This window comes from Pleurodeles waltl, chromosome 2_2, assembly GCF_031143425.1.
Source record: "Pleurodeles waltl isolate 20211129_DDA chromosome 2_2, aPleWal1.hap1.20221129, whole genome shotgun sequence".
In the NCBI taxonomy this organism is placed as follows: Eukaryota; Metazoa; Chordata; class Amphibia; order Caudata; family Salamandridae; genus Pleurodeles; species Pleurodeles waltl.
In genome coordinates, this window is record NC_090439.1 from 633,404,828 (window position 1) to 633,423,986 (window position 19,159).

Consider the following 19,159-nt stretch of genomic DNA (forward strand, 5'->3'; position numbering starts at 1 on the left):
TTTGTAAATCTGTTAAACTAAACTAAACTAAACTAAGGACACAAGTAATTATGTTCTGCTGTGCATCAAAAAGTGACTATAACTTTCAAGCCAAGCCTATTACTAGTGTGACACTTTGAAGTAATTGTATGGCAAGACCATTGTAATACCAATGTCTCTCTCTTTCTCTCTCTCTCTCTTTTCTGTCTCAATATGTAGAAAGAGAGAGAAAGAGGGAGAGAGAGAGAGAGAGAGAGAGAGAGAGAGAGAGACAGAGGGAGACAGAGAGAGACAGAGAGATTTCATCAGTGATGTCATCAGTGGTCACTGACCTTGTCTTAGGTGATGTAGTATTGACATCATTGACATCATAAGCAGTGTATTAGGGGGGCGCAAGCAATAGATAGCTAATTTAATGTAACTACTGAAATTTACTGGTTTTGTACATGTGAAATGTGAGCCTAACTATAATATCCCTGTAACCGTTGTTTTTTTCAGTGAATGGCTATTTTTTTTTAGCGTAAAGTAATTTCATTACAATATGTAATCCAATCACTACAGTGCATGGGCTTCAGCCGTGTGCGCTGGAGGTTGGCTGCAGGGCCTGGTCTGTGGCCAGGCTGTGCACCCAGCCCCTAATAACCAGCCATTCTCACTCTGCGCACGGCCTTCCAATGTGCACAGCGGGGATTGGCGGCAGAGCCTGGCCGTGCCCAAACATTTAATTTCTTTTGAGGAGGTGGTGCCATGCAGCCCCAGGCCAATTTTGGCCCTATGGACCCCATTCTCCGGGGCACAAGCTAATTATTGAAGTTTTTACACAGTCCCCCTCTCCTGGTCAGTCTTGGCCCTGGGAACTCCATCACCCCAGGTCCAGCCTATTTTTTATTTTTTTTTGTGGTGGAGATCCATTTGACCCTGCTCCACTGGCCAATATCGGCCCTGGGAACTCCATCTACTGGGGACCAGTCTAATTATTAAACAATTGGGGGGAGAATGGGGCCATGTGGCCTCTCACGCCCGGGCTGATATTGGCCCGGGGACCCCATCTCCCAAGACCAGACTTGAATATATATATATTTATTTAGGGTGAAGGGTCACATGGCCCCTCTAACCAGGGCTGATCTTGTCCCTGGGGACCCTATCACATGGAGACCAACCTAATTATTATTTTTTTAAGGGAGGAGGGCTGCCCATCTACCCAGGGCCGATATCGGATCCAGGGACCACATTCCCTGGGGCCCAGCCTATTAATTTATTGGGGGGAAAGGGCCGCATGGCCTCCTCCACAGGGCCAGTCTTGGCCAACGAGATCATATCACCAATGGCCCAGCCATGTGTCCTGGGTGCCCCCAAGTCACCCAGTGCCAATGTTGGGGACTGCAGGAGAGCCCGAAGACCGCCATGGTCCCAGCTGACTCCCCACCTCCTGTGGGAGGACGCAAGGTATAATTACCTTAGGGCACAAGTTATAGTTACTTGAGATAACCATAACTATAACAGCTGATTTTCTATGGTTTTGTACATTTAAAGTGTGAGCTTTTGGTTTTTTAAGTGAATTTCTATGGTTCTTTTTCATTCCATTTCTTAACTATAATGTCCCTGTAACCTTTGGGTTTTTTAATGAATTTCTATGTTTTTTTGTTTTTAATGTATAGTAATTTTACTAGACGTTAATCCAACCACTACCACAGTTTTGTAAAGATACGTCAAATGGTGCTAAAGATATAGGCAAGTTAAAAAAATGCTTTTTCTATGGAACCTGGTCTTAACGATAACCACCTCCACGGGGCTTTGAAAAAATCACATACGGAGGGCCACCTGGCTTCCCCACTGACCTGGGAACCACCCCCTTCCCAGGGACTTCAAATCAATAAAATGCAGGGGGCCTGCAGGTCCCCCCGTAGCCCCTGAGACCATCATCTTCCTGGGACATTAAAGAAATTTGGTGCAAGGGGTTTCAGCCTTGCCCGCAGCCCTGGGTACCATCACCTCCCCAGGACATTAAAGAAATTTGGTGCAGAGGGCCACACGGCTCCCCCGCAATCCCAGGGTCACCACCTCCCTGGGGCAAATACTAAATACAATAGAAAGGAAGTCTGTTTCTTACCCTCTGAGCTATTCTATATTAGATGGGGCAAAGCAGCCTCCCCTTGAGGTGGCTCTGATGGCCCTGGGGCCACCACTCCCCAGGGCCAGATCCTGCTATACTTCCCACCATGGGACATAGCTGTTTGCTGTGGCTTGGTGGCAGCTTTGAAGCTCCCACCAAGTCACAGCAACCTCTCTGGTCCGATGAAAGGAGAGCTGTCCCAAAGCTCTCCCTTCATTGGAGTGGAGGATTTCACTGTGTTTCTGCCCACGGAGATGCAGGCGGGCACACAGAGGAAACTGCTCTCACAGAGAGGAGACGAGGATCAATCTGCTCATATGCCCGCCCGAGGTACATCACTGGATGTATTGTCTTTGCAGCTTATACTGCTATGTTCTTCTCCGCAGCAATAAATCTATTTCAGCTGTCCTTCTCCAAAAGGGTCTCTGACCTCCTGGAACTGTCTTTGGCTACAGTACTCTGCTTCATCCCACTGGAGATTTTCAACCTCCATTTCGGTTCACTGCAGCTTTGCTCCACAGCCATCCGAAATGATGCTCCCTCCTCGGACACTCCCGTAGCCTTCTACTCCTGAACATCCACCTTCTCAGCCATTTTTCTCTCAAAATTCTTTTAAGTCTAAAGGTAAGCGCCGACTAGCAAAAATCCACTCTTTGTTTCCGAGCCACATTCCATCACGGTTGACCTTAACTTTAGATTTTGACTCAATCTTGCATGACCAGATGTCCACAGTAGGTGCTTTTATTTTTTAGGAGCTATTTTGAGCCTTATCTTTAAAAATTCATAGCTCCGGTTCTGCTTTCTGGATCTTTGTCATTTTTATGTCAGATCATTTATTAAAATTGGCTCTAAGTAAAGCCTGACTGCTTTTTTTTGTTGAGCTACTCAGGGTTAAGTACAGGTTAATTAAGTTACTTTTTGTAGCTCACCCTGCACAGGACTGTGGCTTTTGCTTTACCAGGGCTCACACCCCAGTCAACCAACAACCCAATTTCTCACAGCCAATAATTCAGATCCAAGATTTTATTGATTGTCTGTGATTACTGTCATTCGTTTCAAGGCTACCTTTATGTAAGTATTTGTTCATAGCATCAAGGTGTGGAGATTCACCTTTCTGTCATGACTGGTTCGGATTATTGTACACACAACTGGTATTTTAACCCCAAGGTAGTGGAGCACGATGAACAACTGTTAACTGCACATGGCCTTCTTTAACAATAAAAAATATTTTTGTGACTAAATTGGAATATTCAATTATTCTGTAAGTCAACTCTAATGTGTGCACCAATGGCTAAGCTGCCTAAAACCAAAATACAACATTTGGCCATATAGAAAAGGATGTTTCCACTTATATTTTGCATGATAAACTTAGAAAAAGCCCACATAGGCTTTGATGTTAAATAAGAAAACAGGAATCTTTTTTACATTTAATGATGTCACACTTAGTACTGTGTAAGTTAGTTGTAAATGTGGATTGTTAAAAATTCAGCTGCTTAGTGTTTAAATCTGAAATGTTTGTTGTTTTCTTACTTTGCCAATATTATTGCATCAGCATGAGAAAGCACATAGGGTAGCTCACATGCCATTAACCTTTTATCTGATGTACTGTAAACTAATACAGTGTAACACTTCATCCATTCATGTTTAAGCGTGCACTTTGCCTTAAAGTTGGTATAAATATGAAATTGTACATGCACACTCACTGCTCACCTTGTAGCTATACGAGCCCCAGAATAATTTACTGACACTCTTCTGCCAGTGGATGCCCATTATCACACATCTGCCATAGTCCTGTTCACATGTGGTTACCTGAGACAATATCAGGGAAAATAATATTGACTCGCCAGAGTATTGTCAACAAAAATATTGATTACACATGAATTGCCATCTTATACTTTCAAAAAGCACAAATATCGATAACAAAAACATCCCAATCAATAATGTTGACATTTAACAATATTAAACATGCAAATATTGAAATACAAAATATTATCTACTATTCAGATATATAGACAAAATTAAAAAATATTGAAATACACACAACAGAGTACAATAAGATTGCTAAAATAAGTAAACATATTATTTGTAATCATAAAGTCCTTTTTAAATGAAATCAATATTAAAAATAAAAAATAAACAACCTACACAAAACATTGATAATACATTAAAACAACAAATATAACATTACTCATATATATACTTGAATCCATTCACAATAATTGAACTATTATAATAAACACATTTTAAATGGCAAACTCTATTAGAAGAAAGAAATATTACAAAACACATGAAAAATAGCTAAAATACATTTAACATTTAAAATATATGAATACTACAACAAACCTACACATGCACATATTTAACATTAAAACGGAAACGCGTATTTGCATCCAACAACAAAGGTAATAACTGAAAATAATTCACACTACACACAAAGTAGCCAATAAGATTTACCCTAAAACAAACTAACCAATCAATACGAATAAGTGACACTGTAAAAGGAGCACATCATTTTAAGAAAGGAACAGGGCACCTTCACAAGTAAGTTTAAAAATTAAATGAATGACAATGTAATTGGACATCATTTTAAAAGACAGTTGTATAAATAATTACTCAATTCTCTTTCTTATTATGTAAATAGATACTATATTAGCACTTCTTCAAAAACAACACACGGGACAACAAAAAATCAAACTCCACACTCGTAAATTTGACAAAAGCACTTTCAAAGAAAGTAAAATGAGAACATTTATGAAAGTAAAACAAACCCTGTACATTAAACGTAACATTAAAGTCCCATCATCCCCAAAGCCAACCAAACCTGAATTTTTAATCTGTAACTGAAGCAAAAAATATTCTCACCAATAGGAAAGGAAAGTCCACTTGACTCAAATTATGATGACATCAATGAGAAACTGAAGAAAATCAAGTGCAAATTAAAGCATCAGCAAATATATAAGTATAAAATGTAAAACATTTTAAAGCATTTTTACATTATATTAGCAAACAAAATAAATGTTTTAACAAAAGAATTAATTTTAAAATTATGTTACTTTCAGGCAGAATGGCAGAAAGAGTCACATATATCATAGAAAAGCAAACAATTGCTTTTGCACAAGGGCTACACATACAGCCAAGAAAGCACAAGCCTAGAGAAATTCATTGGAAATGCATGAAATATTATGCAAATGCTTGTGATGTCCAGGGTTACAATGAAAAAAATATTGGAATTAACGTACTAGAACACAACCCCCACACCCCAAATGTAAAGGAGATGGAAGGAAATCTTGGAGCTCAATATTTTAAAGAGGCAAGCACTGATTTTCAAGAGCCCTCTACTGAAACTTTAAAGTACCTCAGCACATCGCAAGTCAGCTACCAGCAATTCCTACTTTAAAACGAGTACTACCACATACTAAAAAAGCCACCAGTGTAACCGATGTTGCTCCAAGATGATACCAAGACATTGGGGGTCATTCTGACCCTGGCGGCCGGTGACCGCCAGGGTCACCGACCACGGGAGCACCGCCAACAGGCTGGCGGTGCTCCCAAGGGCATTCTGACCGCGGCGGTTCAGCCGCGGTCAGAAAGGGTAAACCGGCGGTCTCCCGCCGGTTTACCGCTGCCCCAGCGGGGCCATGAACAGGATGGCGGTAGGGGGTGCCGCGGGGCCCCTGGGGGCCCCTGCAGTGCCCATGCCAATGGCATGGGCACTGCAGGGGCCCCCATAAGAGGGCCCCACAAAGTATTTCAGTGTCTGCTTTGCAGACACTGAAATACGCGACGGGTGCAACTGCACCCGTCGCACCCCTGCAACTACGCCGGCTCAATTCTGAGCCGGCGTCCTCGTTGCAGGGGCATTTCCGCTGGGCCGGCGGGCGCTCTTTTGGAGAGCGCCCGCCGGCCCAGCGGAAATGTTTGAATGGCCGCCGCGGTCTTTTGACCGCGGTGCGGTCATTTGTCGGCGGTACCTTGGCGGACGGCCTCCGCCGTCCGCCAAGGTCTGAATGACCCCCATAGTTTCTAGAATATCTAACCATTACACATATCGAAAAACCCTTCCTCCGACACAACAACCATAATAACGACAGATCACCTCTTAAAACTAAGCAAATATGAAACGTGGATGATGGACAGAACTTTTAAAATATGTCTTTCACAATTCACACATATATACACCATAAGTGGTGAATATCATAACACTCATTTATGCACTACTTCCAAACAAAGAACCACTTACTTTGAAACAACTACTCTCTAAACTAAATTATAAAAAATGTTCAACTGATAATAATACAAACCACACTTAAATGATACCCACACATTGCCATACAAGGATGTTATTATCACTTCAACCAAAGCTTCTGGAAAGTCTGCAAAAAAATCTGTACTAGTTAAGGAATATGCACAAACAGTATGTTTGCTTTTGAAATTAAAATGTTAACAGCTTTGGAATATGTACCTGAAGCAGACAAAGCTAACCACTACAACATGCTAAAAGAATGAGCCAAAATGAAGGGCCTGATTGTGAATTTGGTGGTAAGATCAATACCGTGGAAACGGCATGGTTCTCCCTAACCACCAAGTCTGCTGTCCACCTGCCCAATTATGAGTGAAGTGGGTGCATATGCGATAGACTGCCACGGCCTGCCATCACCTCCATGAAATTCAGACCATGATGGCGATGGTCAAGGTTCATATGTAGGTCTGTGGGCGGAATGACAATCACAATGCACCTTGCTGCTGAAGAGACTGTGGCAGCCAAACCTCTACACTCAAGATGGCAGAAAAGGAAGGATAAAGGGCAGAAATTCACCTTTACTCATCTGCACCTGTCCGCTGCCATCATGGAGTCGACTGTACACACCCTGCCACTGCTGGTGCTGCTTGAATACTGCTAAAACCTACAACGTTGTGGATGCAATAGACAGTTAGTCCTCATCTCACCCATTCCCATTTATTTTCCAGTTAGCAGATGCACAGACAGGTGCAATAATAGGTCCACACTAAAATCACAGCAAATAATCATTGTGACACCCTCTAGGTCCAGTATTGACAGACAAGAAACTTAAGAAGGGATGTTTCATGAAACTGAAACACACATTCTATGCTACATTACTGCAATAGACTCTCACACATCACGCATATCAAACAATCCCAGTTGTTAAATGCTGTCCTAAACAATACACTAAAAAAGTAATGCAAACCCACCATGGAAACACCCTCTGCAGAACTGGTTTGTCTCAATCAAGGGGACCTGAAAGTCTGGGTCTCTGGGCCACAGTCCAATTTGTCCATGCCCCAAAATGTCTGTGTTCACAGGGCCCCTGGCTTGAGGTATAGCACGGACAACTAATAGCATCACCAGATGCCATACATATGTGTCCAATGTGGAAGTGCAAGATATTTGAACGGCATTCCTCACATACAACTAAAGTAGGTGTAAGCTAAGCAAAAAACAAAGGACACATGTCACAAAAAGTAGACAAAATGCCCTGTCAACCAACCACCCTCCAAGTGTGAATAAATAAATGACTAACTTGCATACAGTCAATACATTCAACATGTATCATGGAAAGAAGTGCAAGACAAATGAGGTTGACAATACACACAACTAGCTGAATGTTTTACCATTTGTAATACCACACAAAGCAAAGTCTGGCCCAATTTGAAGACATCCCACATATACAAACATACAATGGTGGCCTTTAACCTGTGTAAGTCCTGTACTGGTCACAAAATTAAAACATAAAAACCAGCTACATTGATCACCATTAAAGGTGGAAATAACCCACCTACAGTCCCACATCCCAAAGTTACAAAGCACAGAAATTAGGTGGGGCAAGGGCTCGCCACATTAATGAATGCCTGCCAGGAAAAGTGCATCCCAAAAACCTAGCACTACAATTTATGTATGTCCATAACAAAGTACACTATAAGAAATATGTGGAGCATACCCTGCCATAATGTGTAGACACAATGATATTGTGTCAAAATCAAACTGTTGTCACATTTGGATCTTTCCAAAAGTAGCAAGGGGAAATTAAAACAAGGACCACTGTATCCCAACAAAAAAAACTCTTTATAATTGTGAATGATTAAAAAATGAACCCATACTACAAAGGCCAATGGCCAGTCCCAACACAATGTTGTGTGCCCAGTGATGTGCCACAAAACATGACTCATTAGTCGCTGCCAGGCAACCCACTCACAAAGGGGTGACCATTGGGCAGGGCAGGCACCTCTAAGATTTCGGTGGGGGATGTTTGTGTTTGGGGCATGGACATGGTAATGGAAGTGGGAGTTTTGGAAGAGGTTTATTGACGCTTAGGAAAGGAGTCTGGGAAGTGAAAGGGGTGAAAACTATTTTGGAAGGAGTAGCTTGGGTCCTGGAAGGGTTGGATGGGTGATACTAATGGTAGGTTGGGAGGTGGGATAAGTGGTCTTGGATGTGGGAGGCGTGGGAACCTTTTTGGGAGTTGGGGTGTTTAGGTTTGGAAGGGTTCAGGGCCAGGGAAAATGAAGGGTCCTCAGTAGGGAACATATGAGTGGGTTTGAGAAGGGGTGGGGTCTTGGAGGGTGAAGGAATGACTGGGTCAGATGTTCCTGGGACTGTTGTATGTGCAGGTGCCTATGTGTCTGGTGAATGTGCTGCAAGTATGTGTATGTCAAATAAACATGGGGTGTGTTGAGTGTTTGCTTGTGTGGATCTGTGTTTCTTTGGTTTTTGTGAGGTGAATGTTGTGTCAGTGGTGCTTGCTGCAGTGGAAGTGGTGGGTGTGGGTGTGGTGGATGTTGATGTGATGGTAACCGATGGTGTGGTTTTGTGTGGTGTGTGAATTGATGTGACTGAGGGGGGTACATGTGGTGTTGACAGTACTGGCTGTGGATGTGGTGGTAGGTGTGTTGTGTGCATGTGTGCTCAGTGTCAGATGTGCTGTATGTGGATGTGATGGGGAGTGGTGTGAGTAAGTGGAGGTAGTGATGTGAGTGGTGGGTGTGGTGGTGATGCAAATGATGAATTCTGTGGTGGTGGCAGAATGTATAGTGTTTGGATGTGTGTCTGGTTTTATTCTTGTGTTTTTGCCTATGTGTGGATGTGCTGCTTGAGTCCGTATGGGTGTGTGAGTGTAAATGTGTGTGTGCTTTGGATGAGTGGGGGAATAGGGTATTGGTATGGGGAAGGTGGGAGGGACACAAGGTTGGAGGGGATGGGAGGCTGCACAGAGGGAGGAGACCAGAGCCTGAAAAGATCTCTGTGAACCAGAGATTGCACTATGAATGTCTTATAGGTAGACCACCATCTGCTGTTGATGGCTACCTTGACCCTGGATTGCATTCAGAATGGCAATCTGACCCACAGAGATTGTCCTCAGGAGGTCAATTGCCTCCTCACTCTACACAGAGGCTGGCAGGGGATGAGGTGCCTAGAGCAAAGGAGACGGGCCCCCTCTTAGAAGAACGGGCCCGGCCAACTGGGTGGGGAGCAAAAGGGAAGGTGCTGATGGAACTGGTGGTGGCAGACATGAGTGAAGATGGTAGAGATCCTGTGGGGTCCGCCGTCACTCAGGAGTGTCCACTAGAAGAGGACACTGGAGATGAAGAGCTCAAGCTAGCATCATCCATAGCACTTCCTGCACCCTCTCGGCCACTGGGTTCCTCGGTATCCTGAAACTCGTAGCTGGAACCACTGTGGCCAGATGCTTCCCCAACAACGTTGGCACTGTCTCCTTCACTTGCCCTGGATGAACCTGAATAGCACATTAAAAATGATTGATTGCATCTGCGAAAACACACCTGACCATCAGATTCAAACACAAAAAAATACAGAAGGGCACAGACTACTGCAGCTGCATGGTTCACTACATTGCCTTTAACATTAGTGAGAGTACATGTGTGCCTGCTGGATCAGCAGAAAATAGTTGGTCACAGTGATGTCATAAGCCCCCTCCCAAAATCCCTATACCTTGAATTAACTTATGAACCCTGTCATGTATATAGAGGGACAGTTGGCCACCTTGCATGCTTTTGCCCTTGTAACATAGCTTTCTGAACTCATGGCACATGATATGATAACTAACAATAGGACATCTCTGCAGTGTCCACACAAGCCCTAGATTCCCCCTAATGCTCATTTCCCTGAAACAACATCATGATGTGAATGATTGGCAAGTCATTTGGCAAGGTAGATGCAATAATTGCTGTGCCAGGTATCATGTCACATTCAAAGGTTCAGTTCACACTGTTTTTATTTTTCTGGTGATACTTCATCATAGGTCTAGTTTCAAGATAGTAAAATGAAAGTTGTACTGAGGTAGCTCGACTACCTATCACATGTAGCATAGAAAAGCAGGCTGGAGAGAATCATGGCCTAGACATTGGAAGATATCTACTACAAATGCACATATCATAATGGTACATATTGCACTACGAACATCCCCAATAAGGCTTGGTGCTGGTGACAACATCATTCTCAGATTGTATTCCTAGAAGCCCATACAGCTATGATGTTGGTTTTATGTCCGTAATATCAATGACATGAAGAGGTGGACACACTTCAATCTTGATGGGATATCCCAACACTGCAATATTTGGTATATGGAACACCACGGGCCCTGTAAAACTGAGTTCAGGCACCCACATATGATCCCAACATTGTCACATATCACTTCCTGATGGATGTCACCAGTCAGTGAATGTACTTTGAAACAGTATTGCAGAAGAAATAACAACAGGTAACTGTACACTGAGTAACATGTGGGCACTAATGCGGATTCCACCAGTCAAGGTTTGCATACTCATGTCACTGTAAAATCAAAACTTACCAATGGGAAGTGCAGTTCAGTCACTGCAGCAAAGGTGCACTGTATGCTATGGCACATGTTATATGGCTTCCATCACATGAGACACAGTAGTGAGGAAGTATCACTCCTGGCACAATGAAGACAGGTGGTCTGTCTGGTAAAACCTTGCCCCTGAACATCAAAACATGAAGTGATCATGGCTTTATTCAGCCATGTGTCTATTCTAAACAGACAATTGGCAGTGGACTGGACACTGAGGCACCCACAATTTTGTTGGGCAAAAAGTTTGTAAAGTAACATGGGCAACTCTGGCCAAGACTCACTCCCTTGAAGCTACTATTGCGCCCTCAACTTTCCATTAAGCCCAGGATAGGGTCAGCTGTTGGGGCACGCCTTGTCGCAGTTAGGAGGACTTACCCAGCTGGACCTCAGTGATTATCCTGGCCCAGCACCTCAGGTCCTCCAACTGCTCACTGCAATGAATGCTACTCTGACGATAGACCCCCATGGTCCACACCTTTCGGGCAATGGCTTCCAAGATGCAACGCTTCTGATGGGCATTGAACTGGATTGATACAAGAGAGGAAAGAACCGTATGTCACTGAAATTATTTGGCTATTTTTTTTTGTCATACAATTTGTCTACAATTAACACAAGCCAAAATCAAAAGTGAACACATGACAAGTTTAGTTTTCACATGTTGAGTACTACAAAGATATGTATATACACTTGGGTAATCGTCTGCTGCCCAACCTCATCCCTTGTCATGTCCTACATTGACTAAGCCAACACACTAACATCATGTAGCCCTGGGCCATCATACATATACTGTGTTGCTGGCCACTATGAAAAATAACCCACCATTCTGAGCTTAAGAACAGCATACTATATCTGCTTCATTGCACAGACACCTTTACAGCCAGGCCCATTGACTTGATGCATACAGTCTATACAGCTTGGAAGCATAGTACAGATTACGTCGCAAGACTTGGACACTCATGACAGCCCTTCCACTATAACCAGTGATAGCTTCTGCTATGTTGATGGTTGGACAGGCATGACATGTCGACAACTTCATTTAATATCATACTACATGTGTTTGAGTGTGTGTAGTAAGTATCAACATTCCATTGTTATCTTCGGTGTGGATAGATGTTAATTGTTGATACATACATCAAACCAATTCTAACCCAAACATATTTGCACTGTATATGTGTAACATGTTCTCTTGATGTATGATGGATACTACCTTATGGAACATTTTTGGATGAACAATAAACGCGACTGCACATCATTTTCAAATTGGAATCTTCATTGATACATACAGAAGTAAATTGGATGTACATGGTGTGCCCTGGAATATACTTTTGAACTTTCCAGCATCATACGTGTAACATGTTCAATAGGGCTGTTCTGTGCAATCATTACTTATGGAAAATAGAATCCAGACCTGTAGGTGTAAGTGGCCTGCCTCCATGAAATGTGGCACATTGTCAATGCAGGTCAATAGATTAAGGCATCAGGTCAAAGGGGTGACCTCGGTCACCATTCCAAATGTATTCTCTGTAAAACCAATCATGGCTACTAATGTGCGTTCAAGCTCTCTCAGTGCTCATCCAAGGATTCAGAGATCTACTGAGAAAATACTCTTGACATCGGTTGTGGTGCCACACATCCCCTGCCCTAGCTGGCCCCTGGCACACCTCAATCTTGGGGCTTTCTAACTGTAGGCAGAGCCTACTAATCCCACCAGAACATCACATTGCAAGCATTTCAAAATATCATTTTGCAACTTGAGGTAATTCCATATATGTGTTCAAGGCTATGTGGCAATCTGGAGGTGTCTGTGAGCTACTGGTAGTTCACAGACAGCATTTGTTTTAGACATGATCTACACTGAGTCACAGGTGGGAGCTTACACCTACCTAAAATCATTCTCAATAGTTTAGTTCAGGATACCTTCCCAGCTCGTGCTGTTTGCAGAATTGGTATGTGCTAAATGCTAAATTGGTCACAGGTACCATGAAAGTTATTCATGCATATATGTCTACATATATCACAAATGGAATTTAGGACTTAACACACTTCACACATCCCAATGATTATGTCCAGTACACAATGTATAGTGCTGGCCAGTCCCTGACATCATTACCCTATGTTGAGAACACTATACATCACACAAGTAATCAGACTGTACAATTGGACTCACTCAGAGGCACAATGTTACCTGTGAGAAGGAACATTATGGAGTAAAACATTGAAACATATGCATGTGAGAGTGTTACCTGTTCCTATGGTGAGCCATAGAGCTGGTCATACTGTGAAAGGACCTCAGTTGCCAGCAGCTCCAGCATCTCTGCTGAGAAGGCACGGGCCCTGTCATCTGCTTGGCCTGTTATGATTGCTCCCAGAGGTGACAAACAGCAACTAAAATGGACAAGGTCTTGATAGCAGCAGTGTCAGGATGCAAGTGAGTTTATTCCAAATCACGGCCTACGTCTACCCAATGCACGTAGTCATCAGCATATAAAGGTACAGCCATTGACCCTCGATCACCAATGTTTGCCTATTGCTGTGTATGTTTTGCACTCATCTGCCCACTGCTCTGTCTAATTCCGCCGGCGGCATCAGAAGTACAATGTTCAATATGCGAGGTCAGGGAGCTGCCATTTTAGCTGCTGAAAGTGCTGTAATGGAGACTGTTAACTTCGTCACCACCGTTACAAATGAGGGGTCACATCTCTTAATATGTGAATGACCATTGACAAATGTTTTATTAAACTTTTCATCTGTCTGGTTCATTTGTGTGCTTTTAGGCTTTTTTATAAGATATGAAAAGGTGCAAATCACGTCTTGAGACCCTCACGGGTGAGTAGCGCGCTTTATAAATGTTTTTGATTTGATTTGAAATTATACATCAGTGATATATAATTTACACATCAATGGACAAACAACATTTCAAACCAACAGTGTGGATTTGTGATGGATATTGCACATTACACAATTTAGATAGAAATGTCTATTTTGAAATCTGAAACAGTTATGTACTGTCACATGAGTATTGGTCTACTCATCTTCATGTTACATTGTGAGCAAAGTTCCTATTTTGTTTACAATTCTTACATAGGTACCCTGGGAGAGAGAGAAGATGACAGCCTCCTATGTACCGCCCATTTCCAGACCTTCACACAATGGAAGAAAGGAACATCATCTACAAGTTTCTATGGAGCAGGCAAACAATACTCGACCTATGTCATCAGTTGGTGCCTGATCTCCTGCCTCAAAACACAAGTCCTGCATGTGTAACGCCAATAGTGAAAGTGACAGCAGTATTACTTTTCGTGGAAACAGGTTAATTTCTATACACAGTGGCAATATGTGGTGGTATTTCTAAACCAATGTTCTGTCGTGTGCTTAGAGATGTGCTTTAAGTAATGATGGTACACCTGGACAGCTACATCAGGTTCTCCAGGCATGACGATTTAGCCAATCTGAAGGCTGGATTCTATGGAGTTGCTAGGATACCACATGTTGTTAGAGCCATTGATGGCACACATATTGGCTTAGTAACACCATATCTATCTACAAGTTGTTTGCTTGGCAGATTCGCTAATTTCCAAGGTCTGTGCCCACTTCCCAGGATTTTTACCCATGATTCCTTTGTCATGCTGAACAGCACCGTACCCCAGCTGATGTCTCATCTCCAACCGGAGAGGGCCTGCCTTGTTGATTGTTCTTGCTCAGTATGATCTGAGCTAACGTTTTGGGGGTGATGTCAGGTAGAATAAACCAAAACTAGGTAACCTATTGTTGCACCTCTGACTGTCTTCCATGTAGGAGACTCAGCCTACCCCTACCAGCCATGGTTGTTGGCCCACTGAGGAATCCTTCAATGCCAAGGTAAGTCTGCTTCAATGAGGTCCATGGAATGACAAGGCAGCCAGTGGAACAGGCTTTTGGGTTCCTGAAGGCCAGATTCAGCTGTCTGGACAAAACTGGATGAGCCTTCCTCTACTCACCTGGGAAGATGTGCCAGATCACGGTGGACTGCTGCATGCTCCACAACCTAGCCCTGCGACAGAACATCCCTTATGTCAGGCTTGTACCTTTCTGCAGGAGTGAAATGGACATGACAATGGTTCCCAGCTCCCCTATCAATCAAGCAGACTCCAAGAAGAAGTCATGCCTGACACACTGGGATGAAAGGATGAACCTTTACCAGCACCAGACTTCCCTTAAGCGTCTTCTCAGGTTTCTGTAAATATAAGAACAACTTTTAGTACTAGAATATTCAGATAAACTCTTTTCCCAATTATAAGTAATCTGAGTTGGATTTACTGAACGTCCCTTCTCCCTTTCTTTAGGTTCCAGTTCCTGAATTGGCTACGCAATAATTCCAAAAATAAATTCAAGATGATAACTTCCACAGGTACTTATCTCAGGTAACAGTTCACACAAATATATTCTCTACTATATATGTTTCACATACCTGGTTAATCAAACATATATGTCTTAAAACCTGTCAAGGTTCAATTAATGATTCTTAAGTGTAATAGTCTTTCATCTCCTGCAATCATAAACACAGCATGTCATTGGTCTACCTCAAAATCACTGTGCACTAAATAATGTCTTAAACAAGTACAATAGTAACCGTAGATATATAACAAATGCTGCTGAAACAATATTAATAAATGTCTTTTCTGTCCTTAGGGAGAAATTCACTGAAAATAATGGCTGACTTTACCAGCCTTTCAAGATAGGATTCTACAGATAAGTAATCCTTCCTTGTTTTAAACACAAATATTAAATGTTACCAATGAGTACAGGATTCCACTTGAAAATATCTTTGTTTTGTCTTTTTCAGGATTTTATGGTGTGGAAGGAGGCTGGAAGAAGAAATCTGACAACTGCGATGGACAAAGAAACCACTTTGTGAGGACACTGAGTGCTCAGGAAACAAGATGGAAGGAGGACACACCTACACACAGGTCAGCATGAAGGTAAATGGGAGCTAATGACGAGCAGTCATCATGGTGCAGCGCATAGCTGTAAAGGCTACACACTTCACCTTAAAGGGCCCACCACGTTATACGTTTAGCGTCTGACATCTTATATCGCAGAGGACAGAGACCCTGAAGTGCAGATCCTAGAATGCCAAATAATGATGATAGTTGTGAGGATGGAACTGAGTTGCGGCAAGATCACATCAGCAACTTCTTCTCATGAGTATAAGTATTTTGGTAACATATCATGGCTTGTACTGTAACAACAAGTCTGAAAGGAGTATGTTATGGGAAAATATAATGGAGGCCAAGCTCTGGTTAATCCATAATGGAAGGTGTTTGTTTAACGAGGTTATAACACATGATGATCATGTTTGTGTTGCTTTGTTTTGCTCTGCTATTTTGTCCTGGAATATGTACTCCATGAGTTGACTATCTGAATTGTCTCACCTGCATGGGTTGACAGCTAATTGTCATTTCCTATCTGTTTCAGGTACCTTCACAATGGCATCATCTTTTGGGCATTTCAGAGTTATGACATTTGTGGGTATATGGTGCTGTTTGGATGTACACTGGGGATAATGGTTGTTCCTGGGTATGATAGGCACAAATCCTGTGCCAGGTAATCTGTCACAGTGATAGGGAGAAAGCAATGATGAAATCATTGGACTTGTCCCTTGTCCTCTGGTGGTCCTAATGCAATTTGAGCACCATCATATACTACAACATAATATTGGTAGTGGAAGTATGCTATTCTCCCTATGGATTGGCTGAATCTTCATTGTGTGTGATGTATATGTAGCTGTTGATGTGTCTCATCATTGTAGTGCAAGGTGCTTAGAGCATGACACAGATATTTGTTGATGGCATTCCACTAGATACTGGGAATATGGTTTGAAATGATTCTGTGATTAGATAATGTAGTACTGCCATGTGTATGCCTTTTAGTTTTTTGGTGTTATTGATGAGGAATTACTTTTGTGTGCTAGGTGAGGTGGCTCATATATATCCCCTCCTTCTATGTTGTACATTTTTGCAAAATAAATTGTGAGCACTGTTCAAAATTATTGGTGTCATGTTTGATTTGCTGTGTTTATGACATGTTGCCTGGCTATTGGCTCTGCAATTAACTTAAGTTGGTGTATGAGTATACACTTATATGTATGTTTGGGAGAGAGATGGTTGTTGTCCTGAGCTAAAGATTGTACACATCCAACATATCCATATTTGCACAAGTAGATAGTTGTGCCATTGCCAAGTTCATGTTCAATTATATGTTCAATTACATGCTTGCACTGCTAGATGTGAGATGTTCGCCAGCAGGCAATGAGTTCAATACTGGTGGATTTATTTTCATGAACAGGGAAAAAAGAAACTTTGGGTAACACAAACATGTAAAAATTAAAACTGAAGAAGTCAATCATAGTGAATGATACCATAGATGGAGTTGCCACATTTTTTTGAGTCCAAAGTCCAAAATACTGCTGATGACAGAAAGGTGTCCAGAAATAGTCCACAGAGTGAATGTGTAACACAAACTGGAGGAAATTAGGTTTGAGGTTTCTTGGTTGTGGAAGACTTGCTATCCTCACATCCTGGTAATTTGTGTGGATGCCCTAGCTTTGCAGTGTGAGGGGGATCTACAGCTGCAAGGTCAGGGGCGTCTGAAGGTGTGTCTTCCTCTGGTAGGGCCTCCCTTCCTGTGACTGCAGCAGATGTCGATGGTCCAGATGTAGTTGGAGCACAGAAAGAAGTAGATAGTGCTGGGAAATCCCAGCCCAGGTGGGCATGGATTTCCATCAACACCCTTATTTGTGAACCCATGATGGAGTTATGGGCCTCCAACTGATTGTGTATGTCCTTATGCAGGTGCTTCATTTCCATAAGTTTGGTGAGTACCTGGCCCATCACACCTTGGAATTCCTGGTGGACTATCAAAACTTGGCCGAAAGTGTCCTGGGTGTAAGTGTCCCCAGTGGCATCACTCTGTCTGCCCACAGTTACCCTCACACAACTACTCCCATAATGAGCCTTTGTCCTTGGCCCCAGGGTGCCCACTACCACTGGTTCCTGGCTCCTCTATAACTGCAGTGGTGATTGTAACATCAGGATCCAGGACTGAGGGGCACACAATGGTGGTTACTGTGCTAGGTACACAGGTTGTGGTAGATTATGTTTTCTGATGTGTTGTAGCAGGAGTGGGAAGTGCTGTTGAGGCCCAGTGACACTCACACCATTTGCTGAACAGACAGACCAACACCATCCTCCTCATCCAGATCACCAGGAGTGTTTTCATCCCTGAAGGCTTGGTCCTGGGGTGGTGTGGGTGTCTCCTCTGTCTGCAAGCTCTGGCCAGATGTTCTGCCAGATTGACCTGGAGTGAAATAGAGAACACTTTTATTAGTGGAAGTGTGTTATCTACATCCTCAACCTTTGTATCACAGTTGGTAGACACCTAGGAGAAGAAATACATAGATAAAGGTTACTATTGTGATATATTTCAGTGGTCTTAAAGTTGTCAACAAGACATTTGTAGACATAAAATACATATCCTTAAACTATGCAGCTAATTCAATGCCCTGAGGTGTTCATCTTTTGGATTAAGTAATGAACATGGCGTCTTCCCAACATTATACCCATCACAGTGGAGAGTAAACAAGTATATGTGACCATTCCAAAGGTCTAGCTGTGTACAATATAGGCAATCAAACAACTTAGTTGAATATTTTGCATTAGTCATCATGTGACCGGTGCAAAGACAATGGTTCACCTGCAATCTCTGGACAGCTGAGTTGACTTCATGTCTTGCAAATCTCTGGCACACACACTTGGCATGAGGTTACTCATTTCAGCAATTATTTCAGTTGAAGAGACTAGGATAACATAAAGCAAAGTATGCTAAAATGTATCTGATTAGACTATTGCATGTTGATTGGTCACTTCGTTTGAAACTGACATCAGTTGTGATATGTCACACATGTAAGAATGGTCAAAATATTATTTTTGTTATGTTGTGATTTGCTAAAACAAGGAAGGCCTCATGGTAGCTGTAGTCATTTCAATATCCACTTGCCAACACTTAAAAATGGTCAGTGTACCATACCTGTTCACAAACTGCATTTGAGATGGACCATCTAATTACCAACTGATACATATAATGGGCCCTGAAATGAGAGTTTTGGTGGGACTACACTTACCTACTTTATTGCAACAAGTGACATGTGATAGTAATTGATACATTTGATCTTATCTGCAGCAAC